Source organism: Hordeum vulgare, chromosome 5H, assembly GCF_904849725.1.
Source record: "Hordeum vulgare subsp. vulgare chromosome 5H, MorexV3_pseudomolecules_assembly, whole genome shotgun sequence".
Taxonomy (NCBI): domain Eukaryota; kingdom Viridiplantae; phylum Streptophyta; class Magnoliopsida; order Poales; family Poaceae; genus Hordeum; species Hordeum vulgare.
Genome location: NC_058522.1, coordinates 391,896,778 through 391,907,147, shown reverse-complemented (window position 1 = coordinate 391,907,147; position 10,370 = coordinate 391,896,778).

Here is a 10,370-nt window from a genome sequence, read left to right as displayed (position 1 = left end):
AGGATGTGCCTGTTGTGGTTGCTAACACCACTATCTTAACATAGTTTGTTATCTTGGATATTCCCGAGGACAATGCCATGGCTGTCATCCTTGGAAGACCCTTTTTAAACACTGCAGGGGCTGTTATAGATTGCAACAAAGGCAATGTCACTTTCCATGTCAACGGTAATGAGCATACGGTGCACTTTCCGAAGAAACAATATTGAGTACATTGCATCAATTCTATCGAAAAACTTCATCGATTCTTATTGGGAGCTTTGAATGCCCTATTCCTCGTGTCAAGATTAAGTATGATTTGCTTGTTGGGGAGATACACATCCCCATTGAGGTGACTTAGTAACTATTCGAAAATTCTCCATTCTCTTTTGCGATTCGAGAAGTTCTGTCGAGGGGATTTGATCAACCCCATTGACGGATTTCTTTCGATGACCATGAGATGGATGAATCGAGGAGTCACAAACCTCTGTTCCAAGCTTTCATTTTAGGTTGCTTAGAAGAAAAATGATAGATTTAGTTTAGTTTTCCCTGCTTTCTGTTTTAGCGTCTGGTGGAAAAGTACCCCGAAAATAAAAGTTCTCCGAATGCTGTGAAAATCTAGTATGATTTTTTCTGGAATATTTGAAAAATACTATGACAAAGAGTCTGTCTGGGGGCCACACCAGTGGGCCACAAGCCCTAGGGGCGTGGGCACCCCCTGGCCACGCCACCCAGGCTTGTGGGACCCACAGACATCCCTCCACTCATTCTTGCTCTCATCCGCTTCTCCTACCTCTAGAAAAATTCGTTTCGCAGCTCAAACCCGTGTTCTTGCTCCTCTTGCTGGGATTTTCGATCTCTTTGCTCAAATCACCGTTCTCCGAACTGTTTTGGGGAAATTACTCCTTGGTAAGTGACTCCTCCATTGGTGCAATTAGTTTTTGCTCTAGTGCCTTATACTCCGCATATTTTTGCTCCCTTGGTGACCATGTTATTGAGCTTTGCATGCTGATTCTAGCTGGTCCCAAGTAGTTTTGATGCGTAATATGGTCTCTAGGCACTTGTTGGAGTAGTTGCTACAAGCTTAGTTGAACCTTGTTCACCTTTCCTTTGGGTCACTGAAAATTTCAGAAAAGGAGGATGTTCAGGAGAAACTTTCATGGTGGTTCCTCAAGCAAGAGAGGTCCCCGTCTTGCGATTCGGGAGCGTGATCCTTACTAACCTAGGGACGCGCAGGTACAACCATGTGAATGGCCTTCTGATGAATTTATGATTGAGGCAGGTTTCAAAGATGATTTTGATGCATTTGTTCGCAACGTCGGACTCGAAGAATTCATCTCCGATAAATGTGAACAGTATGTTGCTCTCACTGCCTCATTTGTTCGTAGATTCAAATTTTCAGCTGGCCGTGAGCCATCGGTACTGTTCGATCTCTATGATAAATCGTATACCATGGATTTAGAGGATTTCAGTAGAATTTGCAAAATACCTATTTGGGGTAACCTCAATGATCCTCCTAAATCTTCGGTTAGAGATTTTTGCACTGGTATTACGGTTGGAGAAACTAGAGACATTACACAAGCTACCATGGGGAGTATTCATTTTCCTGCCTTGCATTACTTTGCCCTCTTCATAGGCAGATGCATTAATGGCAATATTAAGCATTGTCACCTCTGCGCACCCGACCTTAGTATCCTTAAGAGCGCAGTGACGGGTGACAAAAGCTTCAACATGGGAGCTATTATAGCAAGGAGGCTGAATAAGAATGCTATTGAAGGGGATTTCTTTGGTGGTATCTATGCCACTCGCATAGCAAATTTTCTTGGAGTACCCATCCGCGAAGGAGATCCCCCGCTCCATACATCTTTCCTTGACCGCGTCGCTTTGACATGCTACCAGTTCCTTGAGAGGGATGATGAATCCCTCCTATACCGATTGATATTTAACCGGCATCGTGTTTTCCATATTACCCTTCCTGCTCCTCCTCTCTTTGACTTTCAGGTAAAACAGAGGTATTACATAACCAGAGGAGAGGCAGAGGAGTATGCGAGGGAGGCGAAGGCTGCTCGTCTCTGTGAGGCAGCTATTCAGGCAGTGGCTGTAGCGCTCCCGTTAACCCCGATTACGATTTTTGGTTTCGCCAGGACCATCCTTGGGAGTAGACCAAGTTAGGCCAAAAGCCTAAGCTTGGGGGAGTACGTGTTCTCACCGACTTTACATTCTCGCTTATGCTTTCACTTTGTTAGCCGGTGTTCACACTTTTCCACTGTATCTTCCATGCTAGCTTATTTTCTTTTTCTCGTATTCTTTTCGTGTGTCTGTCTAGTTTGAGAAAACCCAAAAATATTTTATTTTCTTCTTTTCTTGTTGGGAGCTTTCCCGTGTAAATATTTTTCTTTTTCTTTGGGTCAAGGTAGAAGATATTGGTTACAATGTTTAGTGGCTCTTGCATGCATACCTGTTTAGCTTTCAAAGAGCCATATTACTTTGTCTTCTCCTTTGTGTTTGCCTGCAGATTCCAGCTTTATTCCAATGCGAGCACGCTTATTATTGTTCACATCGTTCGGTCGTGCAAGTGAAAGGCAATAATGACGATATATGATGAAGTGACTGAGCCTGGAAAAGCTGGTATGAACTCAATCTATTTTGTTTTTGTAAATATGACTAGCTCATCATGCCTGATTCAGCTTTGTTGTGAGAGAAACATGTTTGCAATGACAACTTAGAGATCATACTTGCTTATGACATGCTTACTTAGCTAGGAGCTTATAATGGTCTGTCTTGGATGCCCACATGAATGTTGAGATGACTGTGTTGTAGTATGATAGGATGGTATCCTCCTTTGAATGTTTCAAGTGGCTTGACTTGGCGCATGTTCACACATGTAGTTGAAACGAAATCAACATAGCCTCTATGATGTTCATGTTCATGGCGATTTATGTCCTACTCATGCTTGCACTCAATGTTAGTTAATCTCAATGCATTTTGATGACTGTTGTCGCTCTCTAGTTGGTCGCTTCCCAGTCTTTTGCTAGCCTTCACTTGTACTAAGTGGGAATACTACTTGTGCATCCACTTCCATAAACCCAAAGTTGTGCCATATGAGTCCACCATACCTACCTATATGCGGTACCTACCTGCCGTTCCAAGTAAATTTGCATGTGCCACTCTCTAAATCTTCAAGAAATAATCTGTTTTGCATGCCCGAACCGCTCATGTGGTGACATGGGGCTATTGGTATCTTCCATGCTAGGCGTGTTATCCTCGATATGTGTTTATTCACTATCATTCACGAGAAAGGGGCCGATAATTGGAATTCCCAGTTCCATGCTCAAATCAAAAAGATAATTACAAACAAAAGTCCCCCTGGATTGATGTTGGTTTGGACGGTACTCAAGGATTCGGCTAGGCGTGGAGTGTGATTGATTGGTGGTGGGGGAGTCAAAACTTTTACTTTTGTGTTTGGGAACCGCCTATAACATGTGTAGCGTGGAAGATGTTGAGAACTCTTAGTTATTGCCTTGACAATGAAAGCATGCCACCCAAAATTATTATCTCTGTTTTAAAAGCTTGAGCTCTGGTACCTCTGCAAATCAATGCTTCCCTCTGCGAAGGGCCTGTCTATTTATGTTCCTGTTGAGTCATCCTACTCTTACAAAAGCACCAATTAGAGAGCACCTCTGTAATTTTTATGCTTTGCTTTTAACTTTGTTGAATGTGACTATGACTGGATCTTCATTGCCTTGAAATACAATGTTTAGTCAGCCCTTGGTCTTTGAAGGTCTCTGCATTTATGTTTTGCTGTCTCAGAAAGAGCTAGCGAGATACCATCTATTCGTATTGCTTCATGTTGTTTTGATTGAAGTGTTGACACTTGAGGCTTATTATTATTTGCTCGCTAGTTTATTATGCCATTGATATGAGTTTACCGTGAGACCTAGATGTCATTTGCTTATGTGGTTTGCTTGTGATCTTGCTGAAATTCTGGTTGTGAGTTAGACATTGTTGCAACAACAAGATCAAACAGAGTTCGTCAAAGTTTTTCTTTTGTCTCTCTCAGTTTGTCAACTGAGTTGCTTGAGGACAAGCAAGGCTTTAAGCTTGGGGGAGTTGATATGTCTCTGTCGTATCTACTTTTCCGAACTCTTTTGCCCTTGTTTTGGACTCTAATTTGCATGATTTGAATGGAACTAACCCGGACTGAAGCTGTTTTCAGCAGAATTGCCATGGTGTTGTTTTTGTGCAGAAATAAAAGTTCTCGGAACGTCCTTAAAATTTACGGAGATTTTTTCTGGAATAAAAGAAAAATACCTGCGCAAAGATCCACCGGAGGGGCGTGCCAGTGGGTCACAAGCCCATAGGCCGCAGCCACCCCCCTAGGCCGCGCCGTGCAGGCTTGTGGGGCCCATGTGGCACCACCTCCCCCAAACTCAGCCCTATTTATTCTGTCTCGCCCGGAAAAAAAATCAGAGAGAAGGTTTCATCGCGTTTTGCGATACAGAGGCGTCGCAACATCATGTTCTTCATCTGGAGGGCAGATCTGGAGTCCGTTTTGGGCTCCGGAGAGGGGAAATCATCGCCATCTTCATCATCAATCTTTCTCCATCGACAATTCCATGATGGTCTTCATCGTTCGTGAGTAATCTCATCGTAGGCTTGCTGGACGGTGATGAGTTGGATGAGATATATCATGTAATCGAGTTAGTTCTTGACGGGGATTGATCCCTAGTATCCACTATGTTCTAGATTGATGTTGCTACTACTTGGCTATGCTTATTGCTTGTCACTAGGGCCCGAGTGCCATGATTTCAGATATGAACCTATTATGTTGTCGCCAATATATGTGTGTTTTAGATCCTATGTTGCAAGTTGTAGTCACCTACTATGTGTTATGACCCGGCAACCCCGGAGTGACAATAGCCGGAACCACTCCCGGAGATGACCATAGTATGAGGAGTTCATGTATTCACTGCGTGTTAATGCGTTGGTTCGGTTCTTTATTGAAAGGAGAACCTTAATATCCCGTAGTTTCCATTAGGACCCCACTGCCACGGGAGGGATGGGCAATAGATGTCATGCAAGTTCTTTTCCCTAAGCACGTATGACTACATACGGAATACATGCCTACATTAGATTGACGAACGGGAGCTAGCTACATATCTCTCCGTGTTTTAGCTGTTACATGATGAATCACATCCGTAATACTCATCCATCACCGATCCACTGCCTACGAGTCTTTTACTACTGGTTCTCGCTACGTTACTTTGCCTAGGCTTGTCCCTTGCTACCAAAGGGATTGGGCCACTTTGCTGCTGCTGTCACTACTGCTATTACTTGTTACTTTGCTCCTACTGCTACTACTGTTCCTTGCTACTCCATTGTTACTTGTTGCAAGACTTTGTTGGCGCCGTTGTCGGGGCTAGGTAAGCGGGACTAACATCCCGTCAACAAGGATTTTTCTGGCACCGTTGCTATCGTACTACCTTGCTAATGATACTTGGCTTGCAGACACTAATCTTTTAGGTGTGGTTGAATCTGACACATTCAGCTGCTAATACTTGAGAATATTCTTTCGCTTCCCGTCTTGGTGAATCAACAAATTTGGGTTGAATACTCTACCCTCGAAAACTGCTGCGATCCCATACGCTTGTGGGACATCACCTCTCTACCCTCCACTATATATAGGAGGGAGGGAGAGGTGGCGCCCTAGGGTAAATCCCTAGGGTTCGGCCGGCACACACAAGGAGGGAGGAGTCCTCCTCCAATTCTGTTTGGTGGTGGAGGAGGAGTCCTCCTAGTGGGTTTGCCCCACCTCCTCTCTCTTTGGCACTTCGACCGAATAGGCCTATTGGGCTGGCCTCCTAGACCACCAGGGGCTGGTGCACCACCTTTAAGGCTATTTGGTCCCCCTCCAGGTGGGTGGCCCCTCCAAGTGGAACCCTGGAACCCATTCGTCACTCCCGACACTTTACCTGTAATGACCAAAATCTTGCCCGAATCCAAATACACCCTTCCTATATATCAATCTTCGTCTCCGGACCATTCCGGAACTCCTCGTGACGCCCGAGATCTCATCGGGGACTCCAAACAACATTCGGTCACCAACATACATAATTCAACTATATCGAAACATCACCGAACCATAAGTGTGCAGACCCTGCGGGTTTGAGAACTATGTATACATGACCGAGACACTCTGTGGTCAATAACCAATAGCGAGACCTGAATGTCCATATTGGCTCCTACATATTCTACGAAGATCTTTATCGATTGAACCTCTATGTCAAGGATTCAGTTAATCCTGTATAACATTCCCTTTGTCCTTTGGTATGTTACTTGCCCGAGACTCGATCATCGGTATCTCTATACCTATTTGAATCTCGTTACGAGCAAGTCTCTTTACTCGTTCCATAATACAAAATCCCATGGCTAACTCTTTAGTCACACTGTTGGCAAGGCTTGTTGTGATGTTGTATTACCGAGTGGGCCCCGAGATACCTCTTCGTCATACAGAGTGAAAAATCCCAGTCTTGATCCATGCTAACTCAATAGACACCTTCGGAGATACCTATAGAGAACCTTTATAGCCACCCAGTTATGTTGCACGTTTGATACACACAAGGTATTCTTCCGGTGTTAGTGAGTTACATGATCTCATGGTCATTGGAACATATACTTGATATGTAGAAAAACAGTAGCAATAAAATGACACGATAACATGCTCCTAATGATGTGATCCCGTTATCAAGTGACAACCCTTGTCTATAGCTAGGAAACCTTAACCATATTTGATCAACGAGCTAGTCCACTAGAGGCTTACTAGGAACAATGTGTTGTCTATGTATCCACACATGTATCTGAGTTTCCATCAATACAATTCTAGCATGGATAATAAATGATTATGTTGAACAGTGAAATATAATAATAACTATTTTGTTATTGCCTCTATGGCATATTTCCAACAGTCTCCCACTTGCACTAGAGTCAATAATCTAGCTCACATCACTATGTGATTTACAATGTAACGAATCTAACACCCATACAGTTATGGTGTTGATCATGTTTTGGTCGTGGAAGAGGCTTAGTCAACGGGTCTGCAACATTCAAATCCGTGTGCACTTTGCAAATATTTATCTCCTCCTCCTTGATGTAATCGCTGATGGAATTGAAGCGTCTCTTTATGTGTCTGGTCCTCTTGTGAAACCTTGGTTCCTTGGCTAGAGCAATGGCACCAGTGTTGTCACAAAACAGAGTCATTGGATCCAGTGCACTCAGCACAACTCCAAGGTCTATCATGAACTGCTTCATCCAGACACCTACTTTAGCCACCTCCGAGGAAGCTATGTACTATGTTTCCTATATAGTATCAACTACCACGCTTTGCTTGGAACTACACCAGCTTACCGCACCCCCATTGAGAATAAATACGTATCCGGTTTGTGACTTAGAGTCATCCGGATCAGTGTCAAAGCTTGCATCGACGTAACCCTTTACGACGAGCTCTTTGTCACCTCCACAAACGAGAAACATTTCCTTAGTCCTTTTCAGGTACTTTAGAATATTCTTAACCACTGTACAATGCTCCATTCCTGGATTACTTTGAAACCTTCCCGCCATACTTATGGCAAGGCTGACATCAGGTCTTGTGCACAACATTGCATACATGATAGACCCTATGGCTAAAGCATAGGGGACGACACTCATCTTATTTCTATCTTCTGCAGTCACTTGGCATTGAGTCTTACTCAACTTTATACCTTGTAACACAGGCAAGAACCCCTTCTTGGACTTTTCCATTTTGAACTTCTTCAAAACTTTATCAAGGTATGTGCTCTGTGAAAGTCCTATCAAGCATCTTGATCTATCTCTATAGATCTTGATGCCCAATATGTAAGAAGCTTCTCCTAGGTCCTTCATTGATTTTTTATATTCAAATAATCCTTTACGCTTCCCAAAAGGTCTATATTGTTTCCAATCAGCAATATGTCATCCACATATAATATTGGAAATGCTATAGAGCTCCCACTCACTTTCTTGTAAATACAAGGTTCTCCATAAACTTGTATAAACTCAAATGCTTTGATCACCTCATCGAAGCGCTGATTCCAACTTTGAGATGCTTACACCAGTCCATAAATGGATCACTGGAGTTTGCATACTTTGTCAGCATTCTCTCGATCGACAAAACCTTCCGGTTGCATCATATACAACTCTTCCTTAAGGAAGCCATTAAGGAACGCTGTTTTGACATCCATGTGTCAAGTTTCATAATCGAAAAATGCAGCTATTGCTAACATGATTCTGACGGACTTAAGCACCGCTACGGGTGAGAACGTCTCATCATAGTCAACTCCTCGAACTTGTGAAAAACCCTTTGCCACAAGTCGAGCTTTATAGACGGTGACATTACCGTCCACGTCCGTCTTCTTATTAAAGATCCATTTATTCTGAATGGCCTTTTGCCCTTCAGGTAATACTTCCAAAGTCCATACTTTGTTTTCATACATGGATCCTATCTCGGATTTCATGGCCTCTAACCATTTGTTGGAATCAGGGCCCACCATTGCTTCTCCATAGCTCGTAAGTTCATCGTTGTCTAACAACATGATTGATAAGACAGGGTTGCCTTACCACTCAGGAGCAGTACATGCCCTTGCCGACCTACGAGGTTCGATAGCAAATTGATCTGAAGTTTCATGATCATCATCATCAGCTCCTCCTCAACTGTTGTAGGTTCCACAGAAACATATTTATGTGTTGCTCTACTCTTTGGCTGAAGTAAAGCTTCTATAACCTCATCAAGTTCTATCTTCCTCCCACTCAATTCTTTCGAGAGAAACTCTTTCTCAAGAAAAGCTCCATTTTTAGCGACAAACACTTTGCCTTCGATTCTAAAATAGAAGGTGTACCCAACTTTTTGTTGTGGTTATCCTATGAAGACACACTTTTCCTCTTTGGGTTCCACCTTTTGAGGCTGAAGCTTTTTGACATAAGCATCACATCCCCAAACTTTAAGAAATGATAGCTTTGGCTTCTTACCAAACCACGGTTCATATGGCATCGTCTCAACGGATTTTGATGGTGCCCTATTTAAAGTGAATGTAGTTGTCTATAATGCATAACCCCCAAACGATAATGGCAAACTGGTAAGAGACATCATAGAATGTACAATGTCTAATAAAGTATGATTACGACGTTTGGACACAGCATTGCGCTGTGGTGTTCGAGGCGGTGTCAACTGTGAAACAATTCCACATTGTCTTAAGTGAGTGCCAAACTCATAACTCTGATATTCTCCTCCCCGATCAGATCATAGGAATTTGATCTTCTTATTATGAAGATTTTCAACTTCACTCTGAAATTGCTTGAACTTTTCAAATGTTTTAGACTTGTGTTTCATCAAGTAAATATAACCATATCTACTCAAATCATCTCTAAAGGTGAGAAAATAACGATAACCACCGTGCGCCTTAATGCTTATTGGTCCGCACACATCAGTATGTATGATCTCCAACAAGTCACTTGCACGCTCCATTGTTCCGGAGAACGGAGTCTTAATCATCTTGCCCATGAGGCATGGTTCACATGTGTCAAGTGATTCAAAATCAAGTGACTCCAAAAGTCCATCAGCATGGAGTTTCTTCATGCATTTTATACCAATATGACCTAAGCGGCAGTGCCACAAGAAAGTGTTGCTATCATTATTAACTCTACATATTTTGCCTTCAATGTTATGGATATGTGTGTCATCACTATCGAGATTCAACATGAACAAACCCCTCACATTGGGTGCATGACCATAAAATATATTACCCATATAAATAGAACAACCATTATTCTCTGACTTAAATGAGTAAACGTCTTGCAATAAACAAGATCCAGATATAATGTTCATGCTTAACGCATGCACTAAATAACAATTATTTAGGTTCATCACTAATCCCTACAGTAATTGAAGTGAGAGCGTGCCGACGGCGATCGTATCAACCTTGGAAACATTTCCCACGCGCATCATCACTTCGTCCTTCGCCAACCTTCGTCTATTCCGTAGTTCCTGGTTTGAGTTGCAAATGTGAGCAACTGAACCGGTATCAAATACCGAGGCACTACAGCGAGAGTTGGTGAGGTACACATCAATAACATGTACTCCGTCCGTCCGGAAATACTTGTCACAGGAATGGATGTATCTAGATGTATTTTAGTTCTAGATACATCCAGTTTTATACATTTGTGCGACAAGTAATTCCGGACGGAGGGAGTATATCAAATATACCTTGTTTGGCGTTGGCCGCCTACTTATCGGCCATATACTAGGGGCAGTTCCATTTCTAGTGACCACTCACCTTGCAATGGTAGCAGTCAGTTTTCGGCTTGGGTCCAGCCTTGGGTTTCTT